The sequence below is a fragment of the Lagopus muta genome, chromosome 1 (assembly GCF_023343835.1).
Source record: "Lagopus muta isolate bLagMut1 chromosome 1, bLagMut1 primary, whole genome shotgun sequence".
In the NCBI taxonomy this organism is placed as follows: domain Eukaryota; kingdom Metazoa; phylum Chordata; class Aves; order Galliformes; family Phasianidae; genus Lagopus; species Lagopus muta.
Window position 1 is genome coordinate 81486634 of NC_064433.1, and position 16069 is coordinate 81502702.

Below are 16069 nucleotides of genomic sequence, written 5' to 3' on the forward strand. Positions count from 1 at the left end.
ACCTCGTGATTTGAAATACTTCAGTACCAGAAGCCTGAGGATGCCCAGACTGACTGCAGCAGGTTGTGTCCAAATCTGTCTTTCTTTCTTGCATCCTTCCTGTCTGTTTCTTTTTTTTCCATCTCTCCATTGGCCACATTCTTTCTTTATGCCACAGGAAGCATCCCAAGGAGAGCTGTCTTTCAAGTACTCTTATAATGGGCTGACAGGATCTTTACCAGGCAAAAGCATGATTCAGAATGTGTATGTCAGGCTGGTATCCTAGAAAGCAACTGAACTATGAGTTGTCTCTAAACTACCAGATTATTAGAACATCATGCCCTATCAGAAATGAGCCAGGTCCCTCTAAAGCATTAAAGTATTCAGAGCATCTCAGTTTACTTCAGTATGAGCATCACCTCCATAATGAAGTCTCCAGGGCTCAAATTGTTGTATTGCTCTGTTAAATTCACATTTACTGGTCAAGGAGCTGTTGTCTCTATTCCTCTTATGCACGAGGGATTTTTCCTTGATAAACAGCAAATGCTTCTATTTATCTTCCTTTAGACTTAGTGATTGAGCTGACTGGGAAGTTTCTATTGAAATTATGTTTCTGCTATTCCCCTACAGAGCAGACTGGATTCCTGGGGTTTGTGTTTCCTTAGGCATGCTGTGGTCTCTTCTGGTTGAAATGGCAGCATACTGTTGGTCAAACAGCCATGTTACATCATGGTGCGCAAAATGAATCTGGATTATTTGATGTGGAGGACAAGGAAAAAGAGAGACAAATTTAGTAAGTTTTTCTTTATAAAAACAGGCTACCTGATGGAGCTTGGAAAGGGAGAGAAATTTGAACCACACATTGAAACAAGCATTTTATACAAGGAGTAAACATTTATTTTTAAAATCATTACGTTATTTAACGTGCTGAGTCAAAGTTTTCAAAATATTCCCTTTCATGAAAGCCACAGTTCTAAGTTTCTTACTAGGATTAGAAAGAGAAGTGGGGTACCAAAATGCTAGAATTTGGTGCGGATATCTTTTCTGTACTATTTACCACCTCACAGAGTTGCTATCTCTTAGTAGTTGTGTTCTGTGTGAGAAGGGTGTATGGGAACTGCTGAGTCACAGCCTGAACCTCTGATTGATCACCTGAGGCGAGCAGTGAGGCAGCCAGAGGAGCACAGGTGAAGGCAATTCACCTGTGCTGCCTGGCTCCACCCCTCCTAGACCTATTGAAGAGCTGGCTACCAGTGGGGAAGGATATCTTCAGGAGATCTGCTCTATTGGAGTTTTGTGAGTGAGCCCAGGACAGGGGTAAGCCGCCTATTTATTCTCTTTTTGTTATCGTAGTCTGCTTTGTCAAACTCTCTTGTTTATTTCATAATTATAACATCTTAATATTCATTGATTATAAACACAGGTGTGCTATAACTTGAGCTTCCGTACACAAAAACTGAAAGCATCACCAGACCTCACTGAATATGGCAGCCTTGTGTTGCTAGTGGTAAGACAGTTAAGTCTTAAAGATGACCCATCTGAGAAAGTAAGCCTGGAAATAGGTTGCCTGTAAATGCTTCTTGCCTTACAGGAGAGGGGTAGGTGCTGGCTATAGGTCGTCTTAGACTGGGTTACCTTCCAAAAGGCAGAGAGGACAAAAGCCATGTGATGGGAGTGCTGTAGGCTGGGGGCTGTCTATTAAGTCCATGAGCAGATCACGTGGATAATTTGCATTCAGCTCTGAGTGAACCATGAGCACTCGCCATCTTCCTCTCTCCCTTCTGGTCTCTCTTCTTGAGTGAAAAGAGCAGTGTTTCCCTCCTCTTCCACCTGAGATCATTTAATGTTTGGGATGGGATTGATTTCACTACTGATGTCTGTAAAAGTGGCAAACTAGGAAATGATATGCTGTAACAACTGTGTAACTATAGGATATTTATACATTCAGTCTGATTACTCAAATGTTACTTGGCACTTTATTCCACGAGTGAGTGATTAGATGATAAACTTCTTATGCAAAAATTTCAGCATCTGAATGCATTATAAAGCTGCTATATCTCAGTGTTGGAGAGGAGAAGGAGTATGTTTGGAGGTGATACTGGAGAGGTGGAAGGAAGGCAGCTCTGATTTACAAGCTGCAGGACCTGGGTTTTGTTCATGTTGATTTCAGCTGTGATGGCAAGCAGTGCCCCCTGGGCCTGGATTTTAGCCATTGACAGTGGCACTCACAGAAAGTCTGATAAGGAGCAATTCCTATTCTGGAAGGTGAGTTGGCTCACACACACTTATTTTTCCCCTTGGGCAGTTCACTCCATAGACACCAAAGCCAGGTTCTCTGGGGAAGAGAGGGGAAGGGGTTGTTGGAGCAGTATCCTAATATCAGCCTGTTGTGGGACAGATGCCTGTGTCTTTCAGCTGTATATATATATTATTTATATTTCAGAACTGTATATATATATATTATATATTTCAGAACTGTATATATATATTTCAAAATATACAAATTACGGGGTGTGGGAAGCTGGTAGGGATTGGTCAGCCAAATCAGATGCAATGTCACAGCCTGAGCTGTGACAGAAAATCTCAGTCATCAGTGACACCGCCATAACACACTTCTGTGCTTCCTGGCCCATGCTTCAGTGGGGCTCTCTGTGGGCAGCTATAAATTTCTTTTCATCGTGCCTCTGCAGCCTGATTCTGTCTTCCAGAATGCGAGTTTTGCTTGCCCTGCCACTTCAAAGGTTACTTCCCAGGCATACGATGCTGCAGGTGCTTTCTGCAAAGGTCTTTAGATGAGATTTCAGTAATGGCTCTGTTGCTGTTCTGACTGAATTAGAATGAGCCTGCCTTATGGAGGAGTTTCCACACTGTCTCAGTGTCCTGAATTTGATTACGGTTGTGGATTTCTTTGTCTTTTTACTTTTTCAGAGAAATTTGTGAATGCTTTGCCAGACGCCTACGCAGCCCTGATACCAATCATGCAGGGTGAGCTGTAAGAAAATCAATGCATCACATGTGTTGGCAGTTCCAAAAAGGAGATAGTTACTGAAGTTAGAAATACCCTAGCTGTAGGTGTGGGTGTTTCTCTCCCTCTCAATATTATGCAGGCTTCCAGGGAAACAATGGATTTACCTCAGGGTACAGTTGCATTGCTACAGATTCACATCTGAAGAAGTGCCTTGTGCAATCTGATACCCATCATTGCTCAAGATTTGACTGATTTTGAGAATCATCATTATAAGCATCAGGATTCTGTTTAAAACCATCTTTCTCTGTGTGTACCCACTCGACAGCTATTGGAAATATAGACCTATATAGCACAGTCAACATACTGGCTTGACAAGAAACTACTTTTGCTAGACTTGGAAGCATGGAAAGGTAAAGGGTCAAAGGTAGTGGAAACTGGCCTGTGGTTAGCTTTGCTTTGATAAACTCAGACCAATGGTAAGATTGTTTTGACTACTAATACCTGGTAACCACAGAGGGTCAGTGTATAAGATGCAGAGTTGCTGATGTCTAGTACACGCCTTACTGTCTTCCCCTGTCCCCCTCTATTATTCAGGGCTGCTGATTTCAGATGAAGTCCTCTCTGCAGCTACGACAATCTCTGTCTTGTTTCATTCTTTATTTGCAGTGTTGATACATGACTTCTTAATGTTTTTCCTTGTGCTTTGATCCTCTCCTCTGGAAAGAAGTCAGAGCTCCCTGTGAAGGTGAGCACAGTGTGACGTAGTTTCCCTCTCCTTAAATATCTTCTGAAGTTTTCCTATTGTGGTGCTTTCAAAAGCAAAGCCTCTAACTTAAGTGCTCAGAAGTTGGCAAAAGTATGCTAAGCAGAAGCATGAGGAAGTTTAAATATTTAAGACTTTTAGATTAAAACTCAGATTTGATTCCTGTTTGGAATGAATGTAAGGTTTGTGTCTTTTAAATTAACTTAGATTGGCACTTCATCCAGACCAGTGCATCTCAAGCAACTCATTGTTCCTATTGTTTCTGCTTTGTTTTAACATCTCTTTATGTCCACCTTTTAACTCTGGCTTTGCATGTGGATGTTAAATCCTCCCAGGCAAAGACTTTTCTTTGTACAGCATCATAATTAATATCACGAAATCCTGCTTGTGATGGTTTCCTGTGCTCTGCACTAATGCACACTGGTCCGACAAATTTCAAGGCAGGGATGTCCTCTTGGCTCAGTGAAGAGCATTGTTCAAGGCAGTCGCTCTTGGCATCACCAATGCTTGCTCGGCACAGCTGGATGTGAGTGGGACAGCTTGAAAAGGACTGATCCATGGCATGAGGGTGCTTTTTTTGCAAATACTCTCTATCTCCTCCTAGTTGAAAAGGTTCTGCATTGTGTGCCCAAGTGTGATTGTCTCCTCTTCACTGCCCTTTCCTTGCTATCAAGGACTGGCAGTGGTACCTGCCATGTTGCTCTTCCTGTGAAATGTCAACTGAAGCAATTCAATCTTATACCGATTAGCTCCAGCTAAAAAATGTCAGGAAAGCATTCCTTGCCATCAAAGCTTGCCTTTGTCAGAAGAGCTGGCTGGTGAGCAAAGAAGTCAGAGATTACTGATATGGAGCGATCAATTGAAGAACTGTAATTCAATCAAATGGTTCTGCTGGTATCATAAACTATGAGAGCAGGGCTCAGTCCGTTTTAGAGATCATCAGAGCCCTGTGACTGAGTTAATACAGACTCTGCGATCGATGAAACTCTCTCTCCCTTACCTCCTTTTAACTTACCCTCTTGCTGTCTGCTTTTCCATTTCTCCTGTTTGTCCTCTGCTCCTCCACCCTTGCGTGCTATCTGCTTTTAATTTCCCTTGTCGCCTTTCCCTCCTCTTTTACCACCTTCCTTCTGCTCCTGCTTCCTGCTTTGCTCCTTACTCCTGAGCCCAGCCTGATGTACGTGACAAGGTTGGCAGATGTTTTGTTGTTAAATGAAGGGGGCTCTTCAGTATGTCAATTCTGGCAGAGTGTATATTTTTTCCATTTTGGGACATCAAGAATTCATGTCGGGGGTCAGGAATACAGATTAGGATTTTTCCTTTCAAGAAGGTTTTAGACTCTGTGTGTGTCTTTCTCTGTTATTTCATTAGAATCATAAAGGGAATATCTGTCCAGGTGATGGGCTCATAAACACTATTAATGCCACTTAGATCTTCATGTATTTTTCATGAGCTGAACACATGGCTGTAGATAGCGGGCATACGCAACCTATGTAGTGACATAAAAATTTAAATTTGCTGGTGGGCAGCATGTCTTATGGCTGGCAAGGGGTGCTTGGCCTTTTTATTTTACCCTTAATCAGAACTTCTATTCTTTGACATTTTGGGTTGACTAGCTGCACCTGCTGTCCAACACAATTGTGTGAGCACTGCCTGTGATCACTTTGTAAAACGGCTGTGAGCATGTGTGCCTCCAGCTGTGCTGAGCCACAGCCCCAGGGAATCAGGTAGCTGACTGTGTGACAGGGTGAAGGGACAGCACCGAGAGCAAATGTAAGCTGGATGGCACCATAAGAAAGAGGACAAACTGGGCACTGTGTGAGAATTTGGTGTTGCCACTAGTCCCACTAATCAGCAGACTGAGGAGCAGATGCTTTACTATGGCAGTGGCTGGGCATTAGGTCTTGGGATCTGTTACTGGCTACAGAAGAAGTGATTAGATCTTCGTCACCACTAACACCTCAGCTGCAGCAGGAGACCTTTTCTTATAGTTCAGGTCTCTGTTCTGTGTGCTTCTGTTTTGGGGTGCAGTGACACTGATGTACCTCTGCACTTGGCTTAGTGCTTTGCTGCTATTTCCTATTCCCTTTTCACAACGTGCAGCAGGAAAGCCCAGCTCTTTCTTTATCTGTGGGTGGTACATATTCATCAGTCTAGCTCACCAGATCAGAACAATCAGCAATTGACCGTATGTTGAAAACAGACACGCTCATTAATTTTAGGAGCCAACGTTCACTAACCAAAATGGCTCATAAACTACCCCAGGGGATCAGGGAGAGATTGAAAATTCGAGATGTGATGCCTTTGCAGCAACAGGACTGCTGGTTCTTCTCCTCTCAGCTCCTCAGTGATTGTCTGGGATCTCATACGTGGCATTTGTGGGCCCTCTTCCTCTTGCCTGCATCCCTTACCTGTGTTCAGCACTGATGAGAAGAGGTGGGCTCTGGAGGCGTGCACAGCTGACAAAGGCAAAGCACGGCTTGGTGTAACCTCCTGGAAACTGAGCTGCTCTTCTCATAGGGAGCAACCATCCTCTAGGTCCTCTGTGAATTTCACAGCAGTCCAGTTAGATCCACAGTGCAGTCCCTTGGGCATCCTACTACAGTCACCACTGAAGTAGGAATATCAAGTCATAGCCACCTCAGCTTGTTTAAGCTATTCTTGTAGCTTTGAGTTAGACATCTCTTTGGTGTTCCTAACACAGAAGACTTCTCCCACCCCCACATACTTCAGAACTTCTGTTCTCTTTCAAGTATTCTTTTTTTTTTTGTTCTTTTGTTAAAATCATTTCTCTTCCTTCAAGCTTTTCAAAGTACTTCTGAGGCTTCTCAGTCACACAAAGAACGCTTTATGGGTTGAATTCCTAGTAGCATTCCCTGTATTTCTGGCTATTTCATGTTTCATATAATACAGGCAAGGTCTCTAGCAAGGACTGGTGATTATGGGCCATTCCATGAGACAGCTTGCCCACCCTGAGAAGCTATAAAAAGACTTAATCATCAGAATGCATCGAGCCTTCATTATTTAAAAAAATGGGGCTCCGTTTTAGTTGTTTTTAGACAGACTTCAAAAATGTATACATGAGGGCTGTGAAGAGGGAGATGGGCTTACAAATGATTTGGTCATCTATAAAAATTGCTTACCTTTTTAAGAGATGTGTTTTAACTAACAGGATAGAATTAGAGTTGCACTGCAATTTGAGGTCTGTTTTAGTGCACTTGAACAGCTGTGAGAATTTTGGCAAGTGGTTGTGGAGCTTGCTATCGTGTTCTGGTGGGTGTGAGTACATTCACACAGAGCAAAGGGGTATTGGCATAATGCATGCATGCATTTGTGTGGCCTGTGCTGGGAGTTGAACAAGTGATTAGCATTAATGGAATTACGCGGGCAGCAGCAATGGTATCATGTACTCTGTTCATCCTACACAGAAGCAGCATTCTCTGTCACGACTGAAACATTCTGCCTTCTCCCACATTATTTTTCAGCCAGGATGCGTGTTTTCTTTTTTTTTGTTTCCTGAAATATTCAGCTATAATACACATCTGAGCAATATCTAATGAAACCAAATGTGTGTCTGTGTGGGGGCGGAGAGCTGCCAGCATTTATTACAACAAAAGGAATTAGTCATCACAGGGCTTTGTCATGACCTTCTGTTTGTCTGTCTCGTATCCCAGAAAAAGCAGAGAAGCTGCTTTTTAATGCTGCTTCCCCTTGGATCCACTTCTTCCAGTGAAAGTAATTCCCACAGAAATGACTTTTACTCGCTTCTGAAATGAGGAGGAAAAGTTTGGGGAAAATACTGCTAAGATTCCTGATAAACTGGTGAAGAGTACATGAAGTTAAAACTGCTTCCCAGAACTTTGTATTAGAAGCTCATCTAATACGAGTCTCAAGAAACGAATGACTTCAGTGCAGATGCCTCAAAAATACTGAATTTTCAGAAATGCCTTGAAAATGATAAAAATGTGTAATAAAACTTCAGGGGCTTACAAAGATTGAAGAAACACGCAGGTCAGTGGATTTGTTGGAGAAATAGAAGGAATAAATCTAATTTACTCTTTTAAAAGTTATGTGCAAACAGCTGCAATGTGTCTGTCTTGCTCAAGCCATTTCCTTTCTTCTTTGTCACATACTTAACTACATTGTCAACAGCGATTGCATTTGTGGAGTACTGGGTGAACAATTTATAGATAATAGATGTGGGGTGAAAAAGTATGACAGTTCTGGAAGCATCTTGTCTTCATTTAATTTGACCATATTCAAACCTGCTGTTGTTCACTACACTTCAAAGGTAGCCTGCTGTGCTCAGTCAAATCCACATACTTGTGGTGAAAATTATTCAAACTTTTGAAAGAATCCTGGCAGTTTTGGCCTCTTGTTCGTGTTCTTCAGTGGTTGATAAGCAGATCGTCATCATCATTCCTCACCCTGCCTTGATTTATTGTCTGGTTGAGATTATTCAGAGAATTTCTTTGAATAACTTTGGTCTGTTAATATGTGAACAATTTGTCTGATACTCCGTCTGACTCATGGTTGTAAGATCTAACTGGACACAATAAGCCATGTGTTTTTCTTCCTGTTTCCTAATTGGATTACTGGAGTGCAGTCATGGGTGATGTTATAGATTTTATGAAATTGTAGAGTACATTTGATGTTCATCAGTATTTACAGCTGCGGCAATGTATTTGTTATTTTTTTTTATGGCAGGAAAGTTTCTTCTGGTGATATCACTAACCAAAAAGAAGATGCAATAGTGATGAAATTAGTGTCATATTCTGGAGATCAAAAGACGGTTTTGACTCCTAAGGAGGATTTTTTCTTTTCTGCTCTCTCCAGACTTAACAGAGGCAAGTGAAGGAGGAGAACAGGAGTACTTTTATTTCATGGTTTGTTCAGGCTCAGTGGGACCCCCTAGCTCTGAGTGGAGTCTGACTAAACATTGCCTTATTTCTCTGGTGCTCCTTCAGCCTTCCCTGTTTGTCAGCTCACTCTGATAAGAAGTCCTTGGCAGGGTAGTGGTACTCAGCTTCTGATATGTGAAACTGATGAGGGCAAGAACAAGCAAGGGAAGTTGCCCAAATGGGAAATGCCACTATCTTTCACAATTGCTATGCTGCTGGCTTTTGCTTCAGTGAACATGTGGCTCACAGAGGCCACCTACCACACAGAGAGTTTGCATAAAGGTGAGCATGGTGTCTTTGAAAGGGGAAGCAAGGTCTGCAGACAGCTCTGAGCTGATGGTCAGGGGAGACTGTGCAACCACACTGCCACTGATCACATCTCAGCTGATATATCATTTGATGTCTCATTAATGAACAGTGGAACAGCTTGGCTTCCTTGTTTGGCCATTTATGAGTAGGAACTTAAATATTTTAAGGGATGCTATGACTCAAGATTCAGCTTGGCTTTTGAAGATGAAGCTGTAGGAGGTCTCTAAGTCATCTTCTATAGTAAAAACATGTCCCACTAGGATGAAAGTGAGAACTTCATACTTAATAACATCTGTGATCTCATGTAGGCGCTCATTCCATCCATCTGTTTCCATCCCTTTGGTTTACCTGTATGGTACCATAGAGGTAGACATGGGATTGTTGAATGTATGCCTGGAACTTAGAGTAGTGTTGTAAATGGGAGTGTACTGCTGATTTATATAATGGTATGAGAATGTACTCATATTTCTTTGTCAGCAAAGCATTGCCTTTGATTCCCCCTACCCTCATCTACTACCTGTGCATGTTGATAGATTTTCACTGTGTTGCCCACATCACTCAGGTCTCTCTGCTGGGTGGTAGCAATTAATTTAGGCTATAGGTGTCAGTGTGGATAGTTCAAACAGGTTTGGCTGTTTCACCTTGTATTTGTTGCACAAAATTTCTGCTATTATGCTATAGGTATGCCTAGCTTGATAAGTGATCTCTGAAGATTCTTATTATATTGCAATCTAAACAAGGCGAATCTTACATCTGGATTTTTTTCATATTACTAATGATCTGTAAAAATACGCAAGTAATAAGCACAGGAAAAAATAGTCTGAGACTTATCGTATACTACATTGCTCTTCAGACATAATGGAAATGTTTGGGGTCCATTTTGTCTTGTATATTTCTGATTAAATGGCAGGACCATATGAATCTGAAAGACTGTTAGATTTTGTTCCTATTGCTGTTCTAATAATGTAAAATGAATGATATTCTAATCATGAGTATATACTAGTTCATCAATAACCAGCTTCATTTTAACTTCTCTAAAGTAATGGAAAAACAAGTTTCAAAGGGTTTTTTTTTTCTGCTTTTTTTTTTTTTTTTTTTAAACTGCCTAGAATTGGCAGAGTCAAGAAGTTCTCACTCACATTAACAGCAATTTGTTTCCTTAGCTTCCGTCCTTCTGTGCTTGGACATGTAGCTGTTATGTTAGGCTTCCTTTCCTTTTTGGTCTCCTTTATCATGGCATGTCTACTTCTTCTTTTTTTTTTTTTTTTCTAAGCAGAAATCATGTATTATACCTAGAATGTTTACAGCTTGGTGTTTTCATCACAAGAGATGCTAAACTACAACTCTATGCTTTTAGTGATGTTATATCACTGGATACTGTGTGTGCTGAGACTACTGCTACTCCAGTGGTCTATGTATTAGAGGACCGGTGTCTTTACTGTCATAACTCTACTGGAGTCATTGGAACTGTGAAGAAGAAAACTTGGCCCCAGTCTATCCTTCTTGAATACTTTATAGCCAGGTAATACAATATCCCATTGATCTCCTTTTCTTTTTTTTTTTTTTTTGTCATTTCTCCACATTTTGCTATCAGAAATACTTGTTGAGTTATGGTCCCATTCTTTTGCTAGGAATTCTGTGCTGCTTCTCAATTTGGTACAATAGCTAGCTTTCCATATGTCTTATTCTTGGCATTGTGCCGTCTAGTCCCTTAACAAAAGGAAACTTAGGAAGCCATTTCCTGCTTGTCATTTTTGCCTCGCTCACTGTTTGAACACATCAGCTGATTTCAACCAGAAGTGTCAAATTTAGGTGGTTAAAAAGCTTTATCCTCTACATTTTATGAATATAAGCATGTAGCTATTCCAAGTAATGCTGCTAAACGTGAAACTGTAGAGTGAGCTCTGATGTTCTGGGCACTGAAGAATTCTTTCAGGAGAAAACTCAGTCGTGGTTAATGCTTCAATCAGTGCTTTTACTCATGACCAAAGATACTTTTGGGAATCTTGGCTTATTTCATTTCTTTTGCCATGACTCTTAATATGTACTCCCAGTGATGTCCATGAATCCTTGATGTCTTCCTCCAGGTGCTGAGATGCAGTTTCTTATACCTGGGGTAGGACAAAGGGCTCTCTTCAGTCTTGTTTCCAGATTGATTTGTCTGACACGAGTACCTGTAGCATTTCAGTCTTTCCTCCCACCAGTAACTGCAATAAGCTCTTTAACCTTAGTAGGTAAATATAAAACCCCAACCAGTACTCACTAGTGAGTTGCCTAAGCACTGTGTAAAAATGCGAAGCACTGACACTAGGGCCAAAGGATCAAATATTCTTCATGTTTACCATAAATACAGCTTACCATATTTCTGAATATCAGAGATGGTCACTCCTTCCATCGTGTGAGGAAATATTTAGCCAAATCTTGTTGCTGTAAGCCAAGTCTCAGCTAATGGATTTGCTCTATTGTCTCTCGTAGTTTCTTATTCGTTACAATCTGGAACACTGGAGGTGTTGGCTCTGAGGTGTGTGCTGTCATCTCCATAATATCCCTGTAAGCTGTCTTTAAAAATAATTCTGGCTCTCTACCAGTTCAGCAACTCGGGCCTCAGAAAGAAATGCAGGATGCTTTAGTTTACCCTACCAGGTGGCCCTGAAAGGAAATTTCTGGATCAAAGTGATGTTTGGCTTGACTCAGCACTGGGGTAGCTGCAAAGGGCTAATCTCTGACCTTAATTTTCATCAAGTACTGATAGAGGATTGGAAACTGAGCAAGACAGAAAGCTCAGAATGACAACAGATCAAGATAGGACCAGGTACAAGGATGTGCCTGGAGAAGGAGAGAGAGAGAGAAGAGGTAAAAAGTATGAGGGAGCAAATATAAATGAAAGCAGGGAGGGAGGAGGTAGTGAAGAGAGCCTAGTTTTCATCTGTCTTCAGCACTGCAGCAAGTGAAGGGGCTTGGGTTAATGGAGTGTCTGGGTAAAAGCTTGGCCTGCTCGACAAATGGAGGAGAGAAATAAAAGGGAAGCCATCAAAGGGAGCAAGAGGAGAAGAGGAAAGTAAAGGCTGTAATTCATGGATGGAGAGACAGGAGAAGATAAAGCTCTAGGAAGACTGCAATAAAGGGATGTTGGAGCAATAGAGAAAGAAGGGCAGGGTATTAATAAAATGATGGAAAATGGAACGGGGGGTGGAAGAGCTTATGACAACTTAGAACTGCTCGAAAAAGGTCATGCATGCCCTCTGGGCTCCTAGCCACACAAAAGCCAGAGAAGACTGTCATGGTAGATAAACAAGGGATGGTAGGATTGAACACTATTTATAACTTGCTTGTCATCCAGCATGGGAATGGAAATGAATATCCTGCCCTAGTAAGGTTGTTGGGGCATTGCAGAAACTGGTGTCTGGTTTCTCTTGGCTGTCAAGTGGGAGGACAGGTGCCAGATACTCACACACGTTTCCCTTCTACACAGAGGTGCTGGGAGGGTTTGTGAAGGAAAAGAACAGATCTCTGGAGGAAAACAGGGCTTGTTGTATTGAAATCTGTGCTTCTATGCCTCCTTGTCCACTGGCTTAGGAAAAGTGGGTGCTTCAGGCTTTGATAGAAGTTTTAAGACCAAAGAAAATCAGTTTGAGAACTTAGTGTCAGGTCCTCTGTCTGGTTCCTTAACAGCATCAGAGATGGATCCTCAGAGGAAGTTTTATGAACTGCTGATCAAGAACAGGAGGCTTTAGAGAGGTACAGTGCTACTCTGTTATGCCACACTGTGGCTGTCTAGCTACAGCTGAATTCTTCCCAGATACAATAGGGGACAGATGTGCGTGACTATTCAATTGTGGTGCTTACATCGAGCCTTATTGAGGGCTCAGCAGGTTGAGAACTGTGCAACACGCAGATGGGATTTGTGCCATCAGCACATGGAGACAAGCTCTCCTCTCCCCTGGTATTATCTGAAGTACAGCTTTTCTTGCTTCAAGTTCAGATGGAGTGGAGGAGGTAGGGTTTTGAGATGGAAGTGGGCTGAGAAGTTACTGGATGTCACAGTGCGGTTCCTGTTATTGAATGTCTGTCTGCTTCTGGGATGCTGGCAATCCTTTTACTCTCACAGCAAGCTCTTCACGCTGATTAGCCATATGGACACTTTGAAAAACAGCTGAGCAAAGAGGTCTGAAAATCCAGATTTTTCCAGCATGTGGGGCTCTGTCCATCTGTGGGTATCTGTAGGTCAGATGATTCCAATAACAGTCCCTTGGTGGAGACTAGGAGTGGACAGCTGTTCTGGAGATCTCTACCAGTTAGCCAGAAGGAAGGGAGCTTTCACTGAGATGCTCCTTCAAAGAGCTTTGGCAGGAAAACCATGTCTGAATGTTCCTCTGCCAGGGAATGTAATATCACAGGTACTACAGAACAGCAGTAACAGACCACTTTGCCGTGTTTACAGGCCTAATGTCTATCCAGCTGGGGTGAGGTTTTAGTTATTATGTCCTGGGAGGATTTTTGGGTAGGTGGGCACCCGAGCCTGGTAAGCCAGGCTATGTAGCAGGCAACTCTTATAGCACATATCTGTACTCATCCCTCAAGAGATTTGTGTGTTTCTGCATAGGCACAAATCCCTGCTCATGTGAGCATGTAAGTCATCTTCCCTTCTGTAATTTCTCATTTTGAAAATCTGTGTTCTCCCTAGAGAAGGGGAAAGGCAAGCAGGATCATCTGTCTGACAAGGTTGCCATCACTTCTCACCAATGTTTGAGGGCTTTTGCAAGTGATCCCTTTCCAGCTTCCCATCCTTACCAGACTGTGAGAAGCAAAAGGCCACCAAGTCCACATGCTGTACTTTATTTCTGGTAGTGTGTATTTCTTCAGTATGCCTGGCATTTTTTCTGATTACTTCCATTCCATCAGCAAACAGCCCTGCTGTGATCTCCTGCACGTGCCTCAAGGCTTTAAGCCCATCTCATCCTTCCAGAGCAGGTGGGAAAGGGAAAAAGTGACTTCATCTGAAACATCAGTTGTCGGCTTTTTACAGATGAAGGCAGAAAAGAGTGTCGTATCTCCTCCTTCAGTGGCTTGTAAACGGGCTTTGAGCAGGATTTTAATCTTGAGTTGAGGTCTCCCTTTTTTGTTTGCATCCCACCACTCCTGCTTCCTTCACATGATGGTCTGAGGTACATATCTTCTGTCATGTTTTAATCCTTACAGTGCCCCAGGGAGCTGAGCCTGTCATCCTAGGCTCACGGATGGGCAATGGATGCACAGATGCAGATTAATGGTGTGACTATGTCTTGGAGACAAAGATCTGAGCTCTTTCTATGCGAGTTGCCTCCCAAATCTGGAACCCAAGTCTCATGTCTTGTCCTATCACTGTCATAAAGGGTGGCTCATTATTTCGTGCTGACTGCTGCCTGCTATATTTTGGCCTCTGCTTCCTCCATGAAATCATGGTGTCATTATAATGGACAATGAGCTGATAACGGCCATGTAGTAGGTGATGTGTTTCTTATTCCTGACAGTCACTGATTGTCTTATTGCTTAAAGCAGAAAGGCTATGACTCCCCACTGAAGCTATATAAAGTGGCAAAGCTACATCCCGCCCCTGCCAGTCTCACAGGAACAGTCAACACTTACTTAACCTTTAGTGACAGGTGACATACCTCAAAGAGAAACAATGGTTTGTGGGTAATGGTTTATTTATTTCTTCAACAGCAAGCTGTAAATCCACCTATTTATGGAAGCCACATTTCTTGCCTATTGTTCAACTGTTGCTCAGAAGTGCAATTCTGTTATCAGCGTGGATGTCAAACAGTCACAGCTCTGTCAATTTGATGTCATGTCTGCTGCGGGAGGAACTAAGGTTTTTTGTGTGTGCACTTGCATTTTGAGAGAGTAAGTGTGAATGAGCTGGAGAGAGAGGAAGAGAAGGGGCAACCTTGCATCAGTCCTTCACTCTTCATAGAATTATGGAGTCATAGAAGCATTTAGGTTGGGAAAGATGCCTAAGATCATCTAGTCCAATCATCCACCTACCACCGATGTTGCCCACTAAACTGTTAGTATCACATCTGCGTGTTTCTTGAACACCTCCAGGGATGGTGACTCCACCACTTCCCTGGACAAACTGTTCCAATATCTAATCATTCTTCCCGAGAAGAAATTCCTCCTGATACCCAACCTCCCCTGGCAAACTTGAGACCATTCCCTCTCATCACTTGTTACTTAGGAGAAGAGACTGACCCCCACCTTGCCACATCTCCTTTCAGGCAAATGTAGGGAGTGATAAGGTCTCCCCTGAGCCTCCTCTTCTCCAGACTGAACAATCCCAGTTCCATTAGCCACTCCTCATAAGACTTGTGCGCCAGGCCCTTCAAAGCTTTGTTGCCCTTCTTTGAACACACCCCAGTGCCTCAGTATCTTTCTTGTAGTGAGAGGATCAGTACTTGAGGTGCAGCCTCTGCAAAGCTGAGTACAGATGGTAATCTTCCTGCTGGCTCCACTATGCAAAATGATGCAAAACAGGGTGCTGTTGGCCTTCTTGGCTCCTATTCAGCCAATTGTCAACCAACACCCCCAGATCCTTTCCTTCCACAAAGCTTCCTTGCCATTTCGCCCTAAGCCTGTAGTGTTGTGTGGGATCGTTGTGACCAAAATGCAGGACCTGACATTTGGTCTTGTTGAACTTCATCCCACTGGCCTCAGTCCATCAGTCCAATCTGTCTGTGTGCCCCTGTAGGGCCTTCCTACCCTCAGGCATTACAGCACTTCCCCCCAACTTGGTGTTGTCTGCAAACTTACTGAGGGTGCATTTGATCCTTTCATCCAGTAAAGATGTTAAACAAGCTGGGCCCCAGTACTTACTCCTGGGGAGCACCACTCATGACGGGTTGCCAGCTGGATTTAACTCCATTCATCACCACTCTCTGGGCTTGGCCATCCAGCCAGTTCTTTACCAAGCAAAGAGGATACCTGTCTGAGCCAAGGGCTGCCTACTTCTCAAAGAGAATACTGTGAGAGCTAGTGTCAAAGGCTTTGTTGAAGTATAGGTAGACTATGTCAATAGCCTTTCCCTCATTCACCGGGTGGGTCATCTGGTCATAGAAGGAAATGCACTGCCCAGAGGGTTGATCAACTCTTCTTCTTTGAAGATATTCAAAA

General features: G+C 42.7%; 1 protein-coding gene and 1 long non-coding RNA gene across 2 annotated transcripts in view; both read left to right on the forward strand.

Moving 5' to 3' along the window:
* Positions 1 to 16069, forward strand: part of LOC125689536 (limbic system associated membrane protein) — a 957706-nt gene that overhangs the window by 269819 nt on the left and 671818 nt on the right. The gene's annotated exons all lie outside the window — the stretch shown is intronic.
* Positions 1260 to 3439, forward strand: LOC125689552 (uncharacterized). The gene is made up of 3 exons (XR_007375338.1): positions 1260 to 1296; positions 2150 to 2244; positions 2908 to 3439. It is a non-coding gene; the product is annotated as an uncharacterized LOC125689552 (long non-coding RNA).